This window comes from Leiobunum rupestre, chromosome 5 (genome assembly GCF_980474605.1).
Source record: "Leiobunum rupestre chromosome 5, qqLeiRupe1.1.hap1, whole genome shotgun sequence".
Lineage (NCBI taxonomy): Eukaryota > Metazoa > Arthropoda > Arachnida > Opiliones > Sclerosomatidae > Leiobunum > Leiobunum rupestre.
The window spans coordinates 58,500,848-58,523,283 of NC_143388.1; positions in this window are offsets into that span (position 1 = coordinate 58,500,848).

A 22,436-nucleotide genomic window follows, 5' to 3' on the forward strand; every position below is an offset into this window, starting at 1 on the left:
ATAAATTAAATGACCGCCATTATTGAGGTGATCAGGCTCGGATTCAGGTTCACTTTTACCCCTAAAATCTCTTCGTTTTAGATAACTACTTTTTGAAACCAGCGTGTTAAATCGCTTCGTGTTGGTTCGGGAAGAAACTCGTCCAAGTCGGTTCGCTTAGAATCGCTTTCAAAACGAAAAGGCGGGGAAGTAAAATTGCTCGTATTATAAAAATAATGGCAATAAAATTCTAAATAATGTCAAATAATATTACTGTATGTATAGTTAACATGATTAACTAATTGTTTTGGGATAAATTTTAGTATTTTCAAAATTCTAGTCATAATTTGAAATGACCTTAAGCCTTGGCTATAAGCGAACCAGGGTGAAGCGATTTCGCACGTGTGAACCAAGAATTATCGTCGGTGGTCAAAACTGCCATCATACCAACCTAAACTTGGTTTTAGCCTCTAGTGTGAACGTGGCTTTTGAGTTGGTTCGGGAAGCAACTCGTTCAAGTCGGTTCGCTTAGAATCGCTTTCAAAACGATCAGGCAGGGAAGTAAAATTGCTCGAATTTTCCAAAATAATGGAAATAAAATTCTAAATAATGTCAAATAATATTACTGTATGTATAGTTAACATGATTAACTAATTGATTTGGGATAAATTTTAGTATTTTCAAAATGCTGGTCATAATTTGAAATGACGTTAAGCCTTGGCTATAAGCGAACCAGGGTGAAGCGATTTCGCACGTGTGAACCAAGAATTATCGTCGGTGGTCAAAACTGCCATCATACCAACCTAAACTTGGTTTTAGCCTCTAGTGTGAACGTGGCTTTTGAGTTGGTTCGGGAAGCAACTCGTTCAAGTCGGTTCGCTTAGAATCGCTTTCAAAACGATCAGGCAGGGAAGTAAAATTGCTCGAATTTTCCAAAATAATGGAAATAAAATTCTAAATAATGTCAAATAATATTACTGTATGTATAGTTAACATGATTAACTAATTGATTTGGGATAAATTTTAGTATTTTCAAAATGCTGGTCATAATTTGAAATGACGTTAAGCCTTGGCTATAAGCGAACCAGGGTGAAGCGATTTCGCGCGTGTGAACCAAGAATTATCGTCGGTGGTCAAAACTGCCATCAAACCGACCTAAACTGGGTTTTAAGCTCTAGTGTGACTGTGGCTTTAGTTGATATTTACTATTAAGCATTTTAAGCTTATACTTTTAATATTCAGAAAAAAATGCAATAAAAATTATTCAAAATCTGACTTTAATTCTGATCCAATTAAGCCAATGAATCTTCTACAATAATCGACCACGTGACGCATGCGCAGTTACACTAAACGAAATAAATGATGTTACTCCATGACGTCATTCATTCCCTTGCCCTTTGTCGTCGTTGCGAAATAGTTCGTTTTAAAGCCGTTAGATGGCAGTACTATTTATTTTTAAACAACTTTAAAGAAGAACGTATTCAGGTAATTAAGAATATGTAAAAGCTTAGAATACTGCCAACTTTAGAGCAAAAATCTAATCTTAATTGTTTAAAATTATTTTAAAGTTTTAATAAATTTATTATTAAATATTTATTTTAAGAAATTTTAGAGGTTCAGCAAACCCATCTCCAGGCGTTTACGCGAACGTCTGCAACGTTCAAGAGATTGGTTGACGTTCGCGAAAACGCCTAGAAATGGGTTTGCTGAAACTCTCTATTGACGGATTTTGAAATGACGTTTTAGCGCGCGACACTACAGGTACATGTCCTGGGCACACAGCCTTCTTTGCCTGCTTTTTTGACCATAACATGTAGAGGTATTTTCACGTGCAAAATGAATTTTAAAAGCCGTCAATTACACTGTTTTATTTTTATTTTAAACCGTTTTAAGGAAGAAATGTTAAGGTATTTAAGAATATGGAAAAGTACCGAATTTAAATCATCCTTACATACTCTGTAATAGGCAAAACCTAGTAAACACCAATTTTGCAAATTTCTAGTATTCATTTATAAATGTGAATTGTACTCATACTGTAAAATTTCGAACACCCTAAAAGATATTCCAGTAAGTTAAAATACGATAAAATTTAGAAACGTCCATAGTAAAAAGGGGGCAAAAAAGCTAAACACTAACAAATTTTTAGTAATGATAAAACTTACGAAATTCTCGAACCAATAGGTCTTCGAGGATAAAATTAAAACGCGGAACTCGGACCAATAGGTCTTCGAGGATAAAATTAAAACGCGGAACTCGGACCAATAGGTCTTCGAGGATAAAATTAAAACGCGGAACTCGGACCAATTAGATCATCGAGTCAAAAAGATATTAAAATAGTCAGAATTTCCAGCTTATTTGGAGCTCATCGGTACCACCATAAGTGTATAATATTATAACATAAGTGTGACACTTCCTATTCTTCACATGCCAAAGTTTTACTGAGAGCTATTCACAAGACAGACTGCATTACGGGCTTCGTCGCCGTTTTGCGTCCGCTTGATAACGCGTCACACGTAGCCTTGACAGAGCCTCGCTAGGGGGAGATTTTCTTCTGGCGATGACGCCACTCCGTCACTAGTAAAATATTCCCCTAAGTGAACAAAGTATGGAACAATATTATAGACTTGTGGTACCACGAGGGAATCAGGCTTGTGACGAAACCGAAAAGAGAAGCTAAGCCTAAACATTAAAAATTTCAAAACGCGTTGCGTAGCAACGGAAAGCCAATAGGCGAAACCGGTCTACCGCTGGAAATTCTGGCTTGTTCCGGAGTATTAGGGCTACTCTTTTTACTCCTTCTGAAAAGGAGGTGTAAAGGAGTAAATCGGATCTTGTCGTCTGCTAGCCAGAATTTATCTGCTGAAAAGGCCACAGGCAGCCATTTTGAAAAAACGTTTTTACTCCGACTCAAACTATTCGCCAGCACAGAATCGGAGTAAAATGACGTCATAGCCTTACTCTTCTTACCCGACTCCGAAATCCCGGAACAAGCGAAAATAAACCACCTTAAGTGAGGTATAGCAGGCATATTTACCTGCTTTTATACCCTAACATGGCGGCATATTTTCACGCGCAAAACGAATTTTAAGATCCACCAATTTTAGTCTTGGTCTAATTGACCAATTTTCTTGAACCCCAACTAGTCTAGTTGTCCTAGATTGCCCACTAGGGCTGTGCGAGTAGTGGCTTCAGGCAATCGAGTCTGATATCGAGTACCAAATTCTTTTTCATCGAGTATTCGAGTCGAGTAATATTTTTAACGAGTCGGGTTATCGAGTACTTGATTAGTAGCTGGTTTTATTCAAGTAATTATGAAATTAAATTTAAAAGGAGTATAAAGTAACTTTCAATGCTGAAAAACATTCCTTTAATTTAAATGAACCACAGTTTCTACAACTTTGTAGGTCCCGTTTATTGCCCCCCAAAACGTTGTAAAAACCCCTCTTTGATCTTTGAAGCAACGAGGATAGAAATACTAATACTCAACGGGTTTATAGAGAGCAGCTTATTCGAGTAATCGGGTGCCCGAATATGCAATTTTTTAGTACTCGGTTATCGACGAGTATTCTCCAATTACTTATTCCAGGTCGAATTCGAGTACTCGATGATGTTAGAGTACTCGCACAGCCCTAATTGCGCACTCTAATATTATTGTACTCTAGACTCGGCTCAAACATATTGGTAGAGTTCATCAGTTCTGTCTGAATATTGCGAAGGCAAATGTACGGATGACCCCCGGACGAAGGCTCCAAAACGGAATATCAAAAGAAAAAAGCATTTTTATGTGGTTGTAATATGTAGGTATTACGCTGCCTAACAGAAACTGAATTGCCCTTTCCTTTATAACAGCGGATAGATGGTATTGTAATGGTCGAGCTCCGCCACCGCTACACGGCGCTCTCTGCCTTTTCCCCCTCGGCACGTACCTTTTAAAGCTCCCCCTCGTGGTCGACGGCGAAGTCACGCTCTTTCTTAAAGAGGGACTGTTTAGGGACAGCTCACGGTTTTCAGCCATCAATCAAGGATGGCGGCCTCTCCCACTGGGCTTGTGGCGCCTTCTACCGACGGAAACTGTTTCTCTTCCCGCTTTGTTGCGGTGTAGAAGTGCGTGCTAGATTTATATCACGTCATTAGTGGCGGGAGGGTCCCGTTGAAATGTTTTTGTTGGTTTTGGTACCGCTCTTTACTTTTGGACAACATCATTAAATGGATTTTGTTTTCATTCCGCGTCTCATTCTGAAGATAATTTGTTGGATTATTTTTCGTAGTGCTACTCAGATAATAGATATCTGAACTGAGGAGATAATTGCTATAGATCAGATATCAAAATGTTCGCAATTACGTTCAGATATTATCAGATCAGTCGATACGGGTTCAAATGCAAACCAAATTGGTTAAAACCGCTACTATTTATCCGGAGTTGTGTTCAGATATTATCAGATCAGTCGATACGGGTCCAAATGCAAACCAAATTGGTTAAAACCGTTACTATTTATCCGGAGTTGTGTTCAGATATTATCAGATCAGTCGATACGGGTCCAAATGCAAACCAAATTGGTTAAAACCGTTACTATTTATCCGGAGTTGTGTTCAGATATTATCAGATCAGTCGATACGGGTCCAAATGCAAGCCAAATTGTTTAAAACCGTTACTCTTTATCCGGAGTTGTGTTCAGATATTATCAGATCAGTCGATACGGGTCCAAATGCAAGCCAAATTGTTTAAAACTGTTACTCTTTATCCGGAGTTGTGTTCAGATATTATCAGATCAGTCGATACGGGTCCAAATGCAAACCAAATTGTTTAAAACCGTTACTATTTATCCGGAGTTGTGTTCAGATATTATCAGATCAGTCGATACGGGTCCAAATGCAAACCAAATTGTTTAAAACCGTTACTATTTATCCGGAGTTGTGTTCAGATATTATCAGATCAGTCGATACGGGTCCAAATGCAAGCCAAATTGTTTAAAACCGTTACTCTTTATCCGGAGTTGTGTTCAGATATTATCAGATCAGTCGATACGGGTCCAAATGCAAACCAAATTGTTTAAAACCGTTACTATTTATCCGGAGTTGTGTTCAGATATTATCAGATCAGTCGATACGGGTCCAAATGCAAGCCAAATTGTTTAAAACCGTTACTCTTTATCCGGAGTTGTGTTCAGATATTATCAGATCAGTCGATACGGGTCCAAATGCAAGCCAAATTGTTTAAAACTGTTACTCTTTATCCGGAGTTGTGTTCAGATATTATCAGATCAGTCGATACGGGTCCAAATGCAAACCAAATTGTTTAAAACCGTTACTATTTATCCGGAGTTGTGTTCAGATATTATCAGATCAGTCGATACGGGTTCAAATGCAAACCAAATTGTTTAAAACCGTTACTATTTATCCGGAGTTGTGTTCAGATATTATCAGATCAGTCGATACGGGTCCAAATGCAAGCCAAATTGTTTAAAACCGTTACTCTTTATCCGGAGTTGTGTTCAGATATTATCAGATCAGTCGATACGGGTCCAAATGCAAACCAAATTGTTTAAAACCGTTACTCTTTATCCGGAGCTGTGTTCAGATATTATCAGATCAGTCGATATGGGTCCAAATGCAAACCAAATTGTTTAAAACCGTTACTCTTTATCCGGAGTTGTGTTCAGATATCATCAGATCAGTCGATACGGGTCCAAATGCAAACCAAATTGTTTAAAACCGTTACTATTTATCCGGAGTTGTGTTCAGATATTATCAGACCAGCATAGGCGTGCGCACGATAGGGCCAGGGTGGGCCATGGCCCTACCTGAAAACTGAAAGGGCGCAAAAATCTGGGAAAAAAGGGCGCAAGCCTTACCATTGTAGGTGCACAAAATTTACTATGGGAACTAGAGATAAAACGACGCAGGCGGTATGCAGTAGATTTCGCGATGACTAAAATATTTAGGCTTAAGTGACTAAACAAGCGACGGGCCGGCCGTTGATTTCGTTTTTTAGATTTTAAACTGGGAAGTTTTCGACGGATTGTCGCGTTTTTAGTAGGACTGAGCTGTATGAGGAAACTGTACCCAAAACTGCAGCATTTTCGGTAGTTCCTAGGGCTGCAGACTGTAGTCGGTGTAGTGTAACGCTGTCGGGGAGTATTCAGAGATTTTTTAAAGAAAATTTCTTGTAATTTGTAATTAAATCAAGTTCTGGCCCGTCCTGAAAAATCCCGAAATGACGTCCCTGACTGTAGTCCAATGGGATTATTACCATTGCTGTAGTGTCGTTTAATCTCTTTTTCTTCTTCGTTTATCCTGCTATATCAGAAAAAGGTGCAAGCGAGTGCTTTCCCCGCCGAAACTCCTCGCCGAACCAAAGATAATATAGACAAGGAAGATAGGAAGGGAGGCGAAGTAGGAGGGATGAACGCGCCAGCATCCTTGTTAGAAGCTTAGCGCGCGCTCGGCGGGAAAATTTCGGAAAAATGGCGGCCACACGTAGCGTAGCGGCCGCAATCTTGCCGCCATTTTCCGAAATTTTCCCGCCGAGCGCGCGCTAAGCTTCTTACAAGGATGCTGGCGCGTTCATCCCTCCTACTCAGTGGCGGCGGAATAGGGGGGTACAGGGGTACATTGTACCCCCCAGATTTCACAAGGGGGGTACAATGTATGTATTTGTACCCCCCAAATTGCACTCTGAAAAATATCATTTTCTAAATGCATTATGATTATATAAAACTTTGGTTATGGAGAAACCAAATAAGCGAAACTTTGGAGTCTAGGCAGCTCGATGTACTATTACTTCTTGGCGTAAATGAAATCATTGAACGAGCTTAATACGAACTTCGTATTTCGGTGATACAAACGTCAATTTGAAATTGGCAATATTAACAAATTGATATTTTGTTTAACACTGAACACGTGAAGAAAGAAACAAGACGTACGACGGTCAGAATACACACAATCCTTCTAATGTGTTAAGTTTGTTTGAGCTTTTCACAGCAACCTGCAACGCCGGTATCGCAACCAAAATATATCCACGGTCACACAGATATACATATTTACACTTATTTGTTACTTCTAGTCATACTTTGAAAGCATCGAAAATTCCTTCGATCAGTGTCACTTTTATTTTTTACTTCTGATCACACTTATTTGTTACTACTAGTCAGCCGTTGAGTGTCACACTTATTTCTTCTAGTAACTTATTAGTTACTTCTGATCACACTTATTGGTTACTTCTGAACACACTTATTTGTTACTTCTGGTCATACGCCGAAGACTAGGCCCGATTAGATACGATGAAAGCGCGGCCCACTCTGAACGGCCTTGAAAATCGCCAGAGGGAAACGGGCGCGTAGACCTCTATAAACACGCGGATTTACAATGTTGGAAATTGCGGGGGTCCCAAAAAACCTTACTTAGAATTAAATTTAAGGAAAGTATTTGCAATTCTAGGTTAAATGTAAACCACAGCTATTCAAAAATATAACTTTCATGAAAATCGGACTTAAATTAAGGAACATTATCTCGACTTTCAGGCGGAAATATAAAACCACGAACATTGGGGTCCCGTAAATAACCCCGAAAACTATACTTAAATTTAATATTTACTGATATAACCGAAGTTGAGATTCAACTGAATCCTAACCTATCCAACAATATATTTTTTAACGTTATCGGACTTAATTTTAAAGAAAATATCAACCACATAAAGGAAATCACCGAAAATAGTAAGTTGGGCAAATGCTAAACTTCTTGGGCTCCGATTTGAAAACTTTATGAAAGGCTGTCAATGGCGATGTCTATACATTCGAACGAGTTATCATTGACTCTTCTAGCCCTTACCGTTGAAGAGGTATGCGCGACACGGCGGCATCGGCAACGGCTACACTGTACGTGAGACTAATACACACAAATCCTTAAGATTGTGTAAAAACAGTTATATTATACAGATTATACACTTTTTTTTTGGGAATTTTGCTGGGCGCGTTCATGTGGAGTTTACCCCCCTTAACCCCCATTCTCCATATCCTGGGACCAAGGACCAGAGCCTAGACCCCCCACCGGTGGTTCCAGGTAATGGCCGACAAGCGGGCGGCCAAAAAAAGGGGTCGAAAAGACCGCGAAAAAGAGTGTTATCGCGAAATATTTTTTTAAAGAGGGAGGGGGTACAAATGTGTAGTAAAACATACTTTAGGGCTAAGAGTCAGTAAACTAGCTGATGACCGTGATATTACGCTTAGCTGAGTTAATTCTGAATTACCGAAATGGTTTTACATGGACATGGACGGACAGAAAAACTGATTCACAATTATCCCAACGGTGAAAATGCTTCAAGCATTTTCACCGTTGGAAATTTCAACTTTCCAACATTGGCAACTCTGCTTTGCAACGGTTTCTCAGGACGGTGTTGGCGTGGCACCATGGTGGCGCCTATTTTGGTCAATTTCGTGCCACGATTCGGTTTTCTATACAAGTTAAATAAGTAGACTAGTGCAAAAGATATTAAATGGGTTTACTGTGTTTACCATTTTCCAGTTCTAGAAATCTGGAAACCATTAATGTAAGTTGTTCTTTATTAATTTAGCGCCTTGGGTGTTTAATAACCTACATAGTTTAAATACTATTAAGTTGCTCATAAAAGTGATTAAAAATTATCTGACACTAACGGAATTTCCACTCAAATTTGCTTAAAGGTTAACCTTTGTAACAATTTAACAACTTAATACATTCTTTTGAAACCTCGGCGCAATCGGTATTCGAATTTAGTATAAATGAGGCATATTTTTTAAACCAGGGCAGACGACGAAATTCACGGAAAGGTATGTTTAAACTAGATTCAAAGCAGTAGTAATAATCGTTATTGCCAGTACAGTAAAACTACCAATAGATACTTGGCACTCCGTAGCTTTGGCCATGGCCGCCATTGTGGTCATATTTTTCTCCCCACTATAAAAACTATGGAAAAAAAACTGACGTAGCACTGCCAAGTCCCAATTACTATAGATCGCCCATCTACATAACTGTCTTTTATGGCTTGTTTGTACCCCCCTAAAAATTGGCTTCCGCCGCCACTGCTCCTACTTCGCCTCCCTTCCTATCCTCCTTGATATAGAGAAGGATGCGAAATTACTCGAGTTTCTTGCTCACCCGTAACATGTTGGGAGAGAACGGGCAATGAAGTGAGGGTCTGATCCTGGTAGATTTAATACTTAGCGCCCTCTATCCACACTGCACTGGCGACGCCAAAGAAAAATTATTTGTATGTCATGTTCCTAAAAACTCGAGAACGGTTAGCTCTAGAGCCAACGTGTTCTGCTGTTGGCCTACCACCAGGGTATTTGCTTGGAAGGAAAGTAAATTTAAAGGGTGACAGGCAGAAGGAGACCTAGGCCTTTAAAAACATGTGTGTGTGTTCTACGAGCTGACTCCATCTCAAACCTTTTATGGAGAGCTTTGCACAAATGCAAAAGTCAAGCAAGTCTAAAAACTCATATTTGAAAAAACCAAGTTGTTTGGTTTTAAATCTAGACTAATAAAAATTATTTATAATAATTTAAATACACAACAAAAGGTTAAAGACATTGTATATTAAGTAATAAGCAATTTAATGTTAAACAATCGATCATTTTTCTTTGAAAATTAATAGTAATAATATAATAATAATAATAATAATCCCTTACGATATGACTGAAATTTTATTGATTTTAGCCAATTTTATCAATTTTACCCAATTGTTTTGCCAAAATTTTAATTTTTTAATTTTTGGAAAATGTCAATCCGTGATTTTGCTATGTTATTTTACGTAGAGAAAGTTTAAACTTGAGTTGGAAAAACATTTTTGGTTGCCATAGCAAAACGAATGGCCATTGTAAGTTTTCCCTTTAGGAGCTTTCAAGGTACTTGAAGGTCTACTTAACCCCCGAGTTTGAAACAAAATAGGGGAGAAACACCTCGGGATGTCTCCTTGTAAAGCCAATTACCGGTTACCAAAAGCTCCCTACACTCACTAGTACCGTTAACCTCATCAAGGGGAAACCGCAGAGCTCGAGGGAAAACCCGTCTAACCAGCAGATAGAGAACTTACAAACTCAACTCGGAAGGAGTGGTTCCCAGATTTCTCGACTTGCTTTACTTTGGTTCTCAGGTAGAACCATATAGCAACGTGTTACAAATAGCTCTTTCATTTTCCAGTTGGTACGATAGCGTAATTTTAAAGCTTAAAATAAACAAATTGAGGCCACCGTAAACGGTCTAATACTCCGAGACGCGTTGCAACTAGACGTAAATATTCGAAAAATAACGATTGAAGATTTGGGATAAGCGTTGTCTGCGCCGATGAAGTCGCTCGTTTGCGTCTACGAAGGAAGCTTCTATTTCTAACGAAATGATGGACGCGACGCGTTACAAACATCGTGATACGCTATCAAAGTACCTTTCATGCAGTCTCGCAAACTATGATACCCGCGCGCCATCTCTCGAAGACGAGGAGAGACGCCAGAGCGGAAGAGAACAGGGAGGGGGAAGGGGCGATCGCCAACGAACACTATATTACCTAACCTCATAAAAGACGCGTTTTGTAACAACGTCATCTTCGGGGCAAAACAGTATCGTCAGCGCAGTCCCGAGATGGCGCTGGGAAACGAACAGCTGCGACCGAAGAAGCCGCGGGTGGGCGTGGTCTCCCCGCTCTCTCAAAACGCCGCTTGGTGGCGCTCGCTTCGGGGGACGCGTTTTTAAAGGGACGCCTTAATGAACGGCGAGTGGGAGGCAACGCGATTTCGAGCAAATGAGGCTGTTTTGGGATGCCCTGGAATTACCCCGTCGATTTATTTTTGAGAGGAGAGATCTAAATAACTACTTCTCGAGCGGGATACCGCCACCGACAGAGGGGGCTGCTAAAAACCTGTTATTTCCGTAAAATGGGAGGCTCAAGAGCGGAGCGGAGGGCAGGGAGCCGGCGAAAGCTGGAAATTAGATAATAAAGCGAGCTATAGTCTTTCGCGCTCACTCCCGCAAATGCTCCAATGCTGATGAGACGACGCCGCTTTTAAAGACTGGGTGAAACCAATTGCCCTGATCTCCCCATTATTTACATTCTGATCATTTTACAAATTTCGTGTCTGATAGCTTAAAAAATAATGTCTGATAAAAATATTCATGTCTGATAACTAAAAATTTATTGTCTGATAACTAAAAATTTATTGTCTGATAACTAAAAATTTATTGTCTGATAACTAAAAATTTATTGTCTGATAACTTAAAAAATAATGCCTGATAATTAAAAAATTTCGTGAGTGATAACTTGAAAAATTAATATCTGATAATAAAAACTTCGTGGCTGATAACTTGAAAAAGTAATATTTGATAACAAAAAATTAGTGTCTGATAGCTTAAAAAAGTAATTTCTGATTAAGAAAGAATTCGTGGCTGATAACTTGAAAATGCAATGTCTGATAATAAAAATTTCGTGTCTGATAACTTAAATAATTAATGTCTGATAATAATAAAAAATAGTGGCTGATAACTTAAATAATGTACGATTATTCCTGGCTGATAATTTGAAAAAGTAATGTCTGATTATTCGTGGCTGATAACTTTATAAAATAATGTCTGATGATTTGAAAAAGTAATGTCTGATAACTTGAAAAAGTAATGTCTGATAATAATAAAAATTAGTGGCTGATAAGTTGAAAAATTAATGTCAGATAATAAATTTTTTATGTCTGATAACTTAAATTATTAATGTCTGATAATTAAAAAAAATAGTGTCTGATAACGTGAAAAAGTAATGAACGATAATAATAAAAATTCGTGGCTGATAATTAAAAAATAATGTTTGATAATTAAACAATTTCGTGTCTGATAACTTAAAAAAATAAAGTATCATAATTAAAAATTTCGGGTTGATAAACTAAAAAATAACGTCTAATAATTAAAGTTTTCGTGTCAAATTTAATTTTCAAATTTGATAATTTTAGAAATTTTGGAATTTGATTGTTTTCAATACAAACACTGAATACGCAAACACGTTACAGGGAAGTACGGACTGATCCCAGATACCGTGAAACACCCTGTATATCTCGTAATTAATACCATTGTCTAAAGGAAAATTTACAAAATACGCTCAAATTATTAATTTTACGTGTGATTATTTCGTGTGAAATTTGGAATTTAAAAGTTAAAAAATTTACAAATTTATACCTTAATATTATAATATTTTCGTCTTAAATAAATGAGCTGGCACAACCTCCCCTAAAAATCTCGTTTTAACGCTCCGGTCCTCTTCCAAAACCCGTCACTTAAGCAAGATCGCCAATTTAGACAATTTGCTAAACTAGGGTACGCGACGACAAGATAAACGTGCTTGAACAATACTAAAATGCTCTTTATTTATAGCTGCGAACATTGTGTAGACGCAAAATTACGTTTTCGAGTTCCCTTGTATAACGCCACGTTTTCTCCTTGTATACTAGTACCGATTTAATTATGCGAGGCTTAGGTGCGTTTCAATTTAAACCAGTGCTTACTCTTTTTAAGAGAACAGCGGAGCGTAATTGTATCTCGATTTGTTGAGCCAAAAAATTGACGTATTTTGTATTTTTATTTTAACACTAAATCAAGAATGTATTTTTATATTAATATATTAAATAAAAAAAATACATTATGGTTTAAATATTAGACGATTATTAACATATGTTCGACCTTGGATTAATAATAGTGTAACACCAAAAGTGACATAATTACAAAAAGTGTGTCAATCGGACCCATTTCGTAATGAATGTTACGAGCGAAATACAAGTTGGGAGGGTAGAAGGGAAAGTATGCCTTGGGGAGGGAAGGAAGTTAAAACCAACAAGTAACGCCTCGTAGTGAGGAACGGAGGAACTAAGTAGCACTGGTCAAAGTTAGTGTAGTTTTTGAATTTTCGTCGTTCTACGATATAATACCATAGACTAAAAAAAGATCCAGAAAGGCGACAATAAATAGTCTTTTATGTCGTCGATCTCGAGTCGAGCATTCATTAAACCTTTAGCATACGAAAGTACAGGGATTGTCACCTTTTGGTAATTATGTCACTTTTGGTAACACTATTATTAATCCAAGGTTCGACAGAAATATGGCGTCGTCATCGAGTACTGAAATATTAGACTCCAAAGAAACGCGAAATCATTGAAATGATAACCTTATCTTCAAATATTTGTTTAAAGGGAATATGAACTTCCATATTTATGGTGCATCAACGAATTTTACATTTCTGAAATTAAGTTTAACAGAAGCTGGGGATGAATGTGTTTATATCCCCCTCCCCTAAACCAAATCAAATCAGCTCGATATCTCATTGGTTCCGAATCTTGGCACTAGTTACGTTAAATAATAATCATAATCTTGGTACTAGTTACGTTCAATAATAATCATAATCTTGGTACTAGTTACGTTCAATAATAATCATAATCTTGGTATTAGTTACGTTAAATAATAATCATAATCTTGGTACTAGTTACGTTCAATAATAATCATAATCTTGGTACTAGTTACGTTCAATAATAATCATAAAACGATCTTATGACTTTTTAATTGGTCTGTAGCAGACGCTAGGATCATAGGTGCAACGTCAGAGAAGCAAGCGCCCTTACGCCACCTAGACTCGTTTCGGTCGCGAATAACTTTCCAAAATCATCGGATATAATACTTATATTATACGTAATTGAATAATATATTCATAAAATTTTATAAATTAAGAAAGTGATTTAATTAAATACTGAATACTACTATACTATATTGTCGTGAAAATCACAAGCAAATATGCCATACAATAAACAAATAACTAATTTTCTCGGAGCGCTTTGGGCTGGCGTTTCTAAATCCAGGTTTACACTTATCCCTAAAATCTCTTCGTTTTAGATAACTAGTTTTCAAAACCAGCGTGAGAAATCGCTTCGTGTTGGTTTGGGAAGCAACTTGTCCAAGTCCGCTCGCTTAGAATCGCTTTCAAAACGACCAGGCGGGGAAGTCAAATTGCTCGTATTTTCCAAAATAATGGAAATAAAATTCGAAATAATGACAAATAATATTACTGTATGTATATTAAACATAATTAACTAATTGATTTGGGCTAAATTTTAGTATTTTCAAAATGCTGGTCATAATTTGAAATGACGTTAAGCCTTGGCTATAAGCGAACCGGGGTGAAGCGAATTCGCGCGTGTAAACCAAGAATTATCGTCGGTGGTCAAAACTGGGTTTTAAGCTCGAGTGTGACCGTGGCTTAAATTACCGTCAGTTTCATAGTCTCAGAATCACCCTGTAGAAGCAAACGGTTGATTTATTTGCCGAAAGAGGGAGTGTATAACCGATTAATGAGCCGCGGGGGCGCGTGAAAGCTCCCGATGTTGCGTGTCTCGCTTTTATTACTCATAAAAGCGATGATGTTGCATTCGGTTCGTAGAACATCAGTTTCGCAAACAAGAAACTATTAGGCCGCCGAGCCGGGCCCATTCAGATTTTGTGATGAGAGTATTATACGTATTACTCTCCCTTTAAGTGGCAATTTCACCCCGCACGACCATTTTTGGGTTTTTATTAGATCTCCAAAATGGAATTTTTATCCGTAGCCCCTTTAACCCTAATAGACTTTAGTCTACGACTAGATCTTTTCTCGCTGCTGATTTGAGTTTTACCCGAGTTTTACCCGAGTTTTACCCGAGTTTTAATGCGCCGTTGGTGAAATGATGATCGTTTTGGGGAACAATGTCTTAAATTGTTTATTTAAATTTGTATAAAGTTTTACAAGACGGGGGTTAATAGAATGTGAGTGCCTGATTTTTTCACTAGATGGCGACGCTGTCAAGTATGCTTCACTTTATTTGATGGTGCTTTGGTTACGAATGACATCCGGTGTTTTGCTTTACTTAATGATCCTTGAGGTCATACAACGATATTTATCACGAAGCCTTATTTAGGCTGCGTTAACAACCTTCTGATTCATTCTCAAAGTTGTATCTGAAAAACCGTCACAGTTGTTGAACGATTTTTGATGCTTCCGGTTGTGACGTCACGATAGGTATAGGAAAGGTATCAAATCAACCTGTTCTACGAACAAGTTTTTCTGATACGTATCATAAAGGTCAGTCATAAGTAGAAGATTTCTGCTTGCCGCCATTTTGATTGATTCATTTTAAACGGGTTTTGAGCGTTTTGGCGTTTAAAATCCATTTACGCCTCGGTAAGCAATCAGGCCCGGACTGGCTCCTTTGGGGGCCCTCCGCTAGAGACTGAAGGGGGGCCTTCTTACCGGGTGGTCTGGGGGATATGGAATAAAAATCAAAATGGTTATTTATAGGACAACAAATAAAGTTTAAAGTGTACTAGATTCAACGTGCACATTAAATTGAAACTTTGAAGCTCTCTGGCGCTCTTTTAACTAGTGCTCCGCGTGGCTCCGGCTCCGGCTCTGACTTAAACGCTATCGCCTCCAGTCGGCTCCGGCTCCAGTTCCGATGAAGGCCGGAGCCGGATCTGGAGCCGCGGCTCCGGCGTCAAGTGTTTTAAACCTGTAATTTTTAGCGATCACACTTTAAGCACCAAAACTAATTACCAGTGAAGCGTAATATATATATATATATATATATATATATATATATATATATATATATAATTTAGTAAATATTAATGAGAATGGAAATGAGATAAACGACGAGGTTCAAGTTAATAAAAAGTCAGGTCAATGGAAAATTCATTTTACCGAACTGTTAGATGCAAGAAATGTCGGTAAGCCTTGGTTTTTAATGGTGATAAATTATTTAAAGTAATAATTACTTTAAATAATTTATCACCATTTTCCGGTGACTTCAAATATGTTATCATAATTTTACGGTGACTTCAAATAGGTTCTCATAATTTTACGGTGACTTCAAATATTTAAAATAAAATGAAATTACGTAATAAAAACCAAGATAAGGGGCAGGTAGATGTAAAAAATTGGGGAAATTTTAAAATTAGATTAAAAAAATCAATAAATTGATAAGGCGTAAAATTAGTATAAAAAATGTATTTTTGTGAAATCTTATGATTGTTCATTTTTAATTTTCATTTGTAATCCTCGGCTTGAAAAGGGACCACGGTCCGAAAGCTCGCCCATGTAAATAAAAATATATAAATTTTAGCCATGAAGTATCCAGTCTTTTTATTACGTAATTTCATTTTATTTTAAATTCTAAAGCCATGGCTGGTAAAACCTTTCAAATTTTAAATGACTTCAAATATATTCTCATAATTTTCCGGTGACTTCAAATAGGTTTTCACAATTTTCCGGTGACTTCAAATAGGTTTTCACAATTTTCCGGTGACTTCAAATAGGTTTTCACAATTTTCCGGTGACTTCAAATAGGTTTTCACAATTTTCCGGTGACTTCAAATAGGTTTTCACAATTTTCCGGTGACTTCAAATAGGTTTTCACAATTTTCCGGTGACTTCAAATAGGTTTTCACAATTTTCCGGTGACTTCAAATAGGTTTTCACAATTTTCCGGTGACTTCAAATAGGTTTTCACAATTTTCCGGTGACTTCAAATAGGTTTTCACAATTTTCCGGTGACTTCAAATAGGTTTTCACAATTTTCCGGTGACTTCAAATAGGTTTTCACAATTTTCCGGTGACTTCAAATAGGTTTTCACAATTTTACGGTGACTTCAAATAGGTTTTCACAATTTTCCGGTGACTTCAAATATATTATCGCAATTTTCCGGTGAATTCAATTATGTTATCGCAATTTTCCGGTGAATTCAATTATGTTATCGCAATTTTCCGGTGACTTCAAATAGGTTTTCACAATTTTCCGGTGATACAATTATCCGATGATTTTCAATGTATTTACCCTTCATAAATTTGCTATGTTGCTACATGAATTCGTGAATTTTTACCCAAAAGTCGTCGATGGCGTATGTACTCCGCGCAATGACCCCGTTGACGCGTAACGAATCTGGAATGATGGATGGATTTCTAATTAGCAACGTGTCCCACTCGAGTTTGATTCTCAGGGCCAAAAGCGTTTGTTGACTGTCTCTATTGGCTTGCGTGATGAATGATTCCCCATTAGCTAATCCAACGTTAAGTTTTCAATTTGTTATTGTAAAAACACATTGTTTGACAACCATAGTGCCCAACAATCGCGCTGTCATATCATATTGTTCTTGTGATTGAGCCAAAAATGCTTAATGAACTTTACCGGCTGTATTGTATAATATGGGAAAAATTATTCGGCTCTATATTTACTGGTTGTAAATATAATCGCGGTACATTTTACAATATTTCCTACACTAGCTTTGTCTAAAATTTTACTGGCAGTCGAAGTACAGTCCCGATCAAAAGTTTCTGGCCGTTTTCTCTCGGCAGCCATTTTATTTCTATTTTAGGTAGAGAGCCGAATGAGGGTTTCTATGAAAGAATACCCTCACGAAAATAGTATGCGTTACAAATTAATGTGTCTAAGCTTGTTCGAAGCGTCATAATATTCGGAAACGAAATCTAGTTTCATTTTTCAAATCGGATTTGTGGTTGTAAAGTTATTGAAGAAATAGTGATGACGGAAAACATTAAAATTAACCCTTATTTAGTTAAAATTTTTAAAAAAAGACTGATACTTCATGGAGTTTTAAAATATTTTATTTATTTACAAATATTAGAATAAATAAAATATTTTAAAACTCCATGAAGTATCAGTCTTTTTTTAAAAATTTTAACTATTCAAAATAACCATGGAACAAAATTTTAAAATTTATAAATAACCCTTATTTAATTTTTAAGTGCTTTGTTAAAATTGTTTTTTTTTTCACTTACAATATAGAAAAGCTTATGGCGCTCTTTTAACCCCTGTTATTCTTAAAATGATTAAAAAACCTATAATTTACTCTTTTAGTTAATATTCAACTGATAAGGTCTATTTTAATTTTAATTCCATTAATATCCTATAAGAGAGGTTAAGCCAACGCCCGAAAACGTGTAGGACGATCTTGTAGTAGTGAAAAGGTACGTTTGTGTGTACAGCCTGTACCTCATACAATTTATCCCGTTCACGTTATCTGGTGCGGGCTTATCGTGCCTATTGTTATGGCTTTTAACGCTTAAATTTTATGTATTTTCGGTAAACGAAGCTAGGGCTGATTGGCGCTAGTTACAAGTCGTTGTGTTTGTAAGTGGTGGATTTTTAGCACAGGCGGATTAAGCCGCGATTGAAGGCCATTGGCAATATTAATTTCAGGTCCTTTTGGTTTTGGTGCTTACATGTATTATACGTAAATAATATCATAAGTAACATAATAAATATAAGTATGACACTTTCTATTCACCCAATTCAAATTTTTTAAAGATAGTCTGTTTTGCCATTGACAACGTAAACCATTGAGTTGGGAATATTAATCTATAGATCCAATCTGCTCCCCGCGAAACAAGCTTTTGAAAATTACGAATGTGCCGGACTGCCGACTCCTCTAAAATGACGAGAAAACGTTATCATATGACCGGTGGCGCCATCCATTATTTAAAAAAAAATCATTTTGCCGGAAAACGCATCTTATTTGATCGAACCATTGAGAGACGGCGCCACGGGTAGAATGATAAAGTTTGCTCGTCACCACAAATAGTTCTATAAAAATTGTCAAGTCCGAGGCGTACCAGCCCGGGTTCAGCGGTACATTTTGAACCGTGTGCCAAAAACACTCCTATCTTTAAAATATCAAGTACCATAACCACAAGGTAACTGACGAATCTCATAGATGGGTAATATCTTGATTTGATGTAAAGAAACTGCCCATAAATTTATTTATTTAGAATGAAAAATTAGTAACTAATTAAAGCAGGAATAAATTAATCGATATCACTATCAACTCACCACACTCGATTCTAACCCACCGATAATATCGTTCGCTTCAAGATGGGCCACTGCTTTTTCAAAACCTTTGAAATGTTTATTGCTGTTGTTGTCAATGATCAATTTTTCATATAATTGTAAATTTCAACAGATGTAATTTGTAGTAGAGTTGAAGGAAGGGTACGGGTTTTCCAGTAGAATATTTTATCTGGTTGTGGAGCATCTTTCCCGCATAAATCTATTCATTAAAGATAGAAAATGTTTAATGACTTAAATTATTAAAACCGAGCAGTATTTTTTTTAATCAACTTACCTTGGAAAAACGTATGAACACTACCTAGCAAAATTTCAGGCTTGTTCTTTTTGGATTCCTTTGATATTGTAGTTGGAGCTTTTCTTTTACAAGAGCATTCCTCCAATAACCATTGCACATATCAAATTTGCGACATATGTGACGCAATGAAATAAAAAGCTTTTATGGCATACTTATGAGTTATAATGTAACGTCTGGTATCCCGTGAACAAGGTTTCATTAAAGAAAATGCTTTAATGGTATACTTATGAGTTATTATGTAACGTCTGGTATCCCGTGAACAAGGTTTCATTAAAGAAAAAGCTTTTATGGCATACTTATGAGTTATAATGTAACGTCTGGTATCCCGTGAACAAGGTTTCATTAAATAAAATGCTTTAATGGTATACTTATGAGTTATTATGTAACGTCTGGTATCCCGTGAACAAGGTTTCATTAAAGAAAAAGCTTTTATGGCATACTTATGAGTTATAATGTAACGTCTGGTATCCCGTGAACAAGGTTTCATTAAAGAAAATGCTTTAATGGTATACTTATAAGTTATTATGTAACGTCTGGTATCCCGTGAACAAGGTTTCATTAAAGAAAAAGCTTTAATGGCATACTTATGAGTTATTATGTAACGTCTGGTATCCCGTGAACAAGGTTTCATTAAAGAAAATGCTTTAATGGTATACTTATAAGTTATTATGTAACGTCTGGTATCCCGTGAACCAGGTTTCATTAAAGAAAATGCTTTAATGGCATACTTATGAGTTATTATGTAACGTCTGGTATCCCGTGAACAAGGTTTCATTAAAGAAAAAGCTTTTATGGCATACTTATGAGTTATTATGTAACGTCTGGTATCCCGTGAACAAGGTTTCATTAAAGAAAAAGCTTTAATGGCATACTTATGAGTTATTATGTAACGTCTGGTATCCCGTGAACAAGGTTTCATTAAAGAAAAAGCTTTAATGGCATACTTATGAGTTATTATGTAACGTCTGGTATCCCGTGAACAAGGTTTCATTAAAGAAAATGCTTTAATGGCATACTTACTTGCTATTACGTAACGTATGGTAGAAGTAACTAAACAGTTTGAGGGGCGAAATGAGGAAATAACTTTTTCAATTAAGTTCCTTTAAACGCGTCTTAGCAGAGCAAAATGAAATGGGTCGAAACGTTATGTTTGGCCATAAAGTTGAAGACTATAAACTCGAGCGCATCGGGGTGATTTCGTTTGGCAAATACATCTTCTTTTCGATGTTGAAATTGAGCCATCTTCGGGAAGAAGAAATTCGTCTGGCGTGTTTGGAGGCCATTAATTTTAACAACCCAAACTTCGGAGATGCTCGCTATGGCTTTTGAAGCGCAACAATGCGCTTTCTTTATATTGTATAAACTGCCAAGGCCCGAAATGATTGCTAAAAGCTCTTCTTTTATTTAAGCTGTCGTGAATTTCGCTCTCTCACGGAGATCAGATTTATATCCTTGGAGGAAATAACTTCCACGATATATATCTATGGCATGTCCGCCCATATTGTTCGTATCAAGATGTGAATTTTAATGAAAACGCGAGTACTTCAGTCAGTTTTGGATGTTAGCAGTTAGCACGTTGCGTGACTTCTCTTAAACCTTTTTTTTTCGTGAAATATAAGATGGTTTTTTGGAATTTTTTTAAGAAAATATTTTTCATCATTTATTATAATTGAACCGGTTTATTAATGTTTGTAAATTTGAAGAAGATTCATTAAATTTAGTTTAGGAATTAATTTAACTTAAATTATATTATTATGTAATCATGGAAGAAAAAGTAAGGGAATCGAATTCTTTTACAAAACTCTACCCTGGTGTTGATGCCGAACTCCCACAAACGGGAGGATGGGGTGGGGTGAAAACAGAGGGGCCGCATCCTGGTAAATTTTATCACGTGACCTGCTAGCTACTTTGCGCCATCTATGTAATCCAATATCTCGAAAAAAAAATATTTTATCTTCCCTAGATAAAAGTCCAAGGCTTGTGTATGGTTGAATTTGTGACAGTCTTGTGTTATTCGCGTTAGAAAATTTGTCACTTTATATAACATTTATAAATATGGGCAAGTACTGTGTCTATAAAACTTGTAAAAGTTACAGTAATTCTAATGAATCGGGTGCTCAAGGTATAAAATACTATCCAATACCAAAACCCCTAAAAAATCTTGAGAAGTGTTTAGTATGGGTTTCTGCTATCAATAGATTAGATATAGTAACGCATTATGATGTAAAACCACATCATTATGTGTGCTTTTTCTTCCATGATGTAATCAACGTATAATTGGTTAAAATTTTCAATAACGAGTTGGTTATATCATAGACAATGGTCTATGGTTATATTGTGTATGGTGCCATTCGTGGATACAGTTATTACAGCGTTCTATTTTCGTAATGAATGTGTCGGAGTTTCGTCACTGATGTTATATCCTTCGTACAGTGGCGTAGCCAGGGGGTGGGCACAGGGGGCTCATGCCCCCCCCCCGAAACGTATGGTCGTACGTACAAATATTTTTATTTATTTACTTTTTTTTCAATGGTGTGCCACCCCCCCCCCCGAAACAAAATCCTGGCTACGCTACTGCCTTCGTATGCTAGGTCCCTTTCTACAAGATAATTTAAATTGTAATTTAAGTATATAGAAAGTCGAAATAGTCAAATATTTATCGTAAAATTTGTTGAAATTATATAAGAAGAGGTAATACACCTTATAGTATAATTATTTATACTCTCTGGGAAGTAACGGGTACCCCAGCTAGTATATAAAAAGCGCGTGCTCTCTTAGCATTTTAGTACTTAGTGCTTGACCTTTCCGCAGGCCGTAGTCTTTAGACACCATCTGTTGGTGACTTTTAGTATAATTTTTCCGCAGGAGACAATGGCTCTCGCGACGATAGCACGAGTTTTCTTACCGATAGATAGCGCCTTATAAGGATAGCCTGCATAAATTACGCGTTTCTGCTAGCTGTCACCATGGAATAACGAGAGAGGGTACGGCGGCCTTGTGTTGTAAAACTGGTCGTTAAAAACTTTAGGATCCCCTTTTCGGTTCATTCCCCCATAATATAGTAGGTACTTGCATGTTCATTTGCGCACACTTATCGCGCATTCACTCTAGTGCGATCGGTTTAGATGTCCGTATTTGAAAGCTATCCAGTAAGGTACAGTTTGTTTGTTTGATATTTTGTTGGCAGTTGCTGCAGACGATTTTTAACGTGACTTAAGGCAGAACAAGTTAACTTCAATTTTTTTAAATTAAAATGGTTATTAAAAACTGTT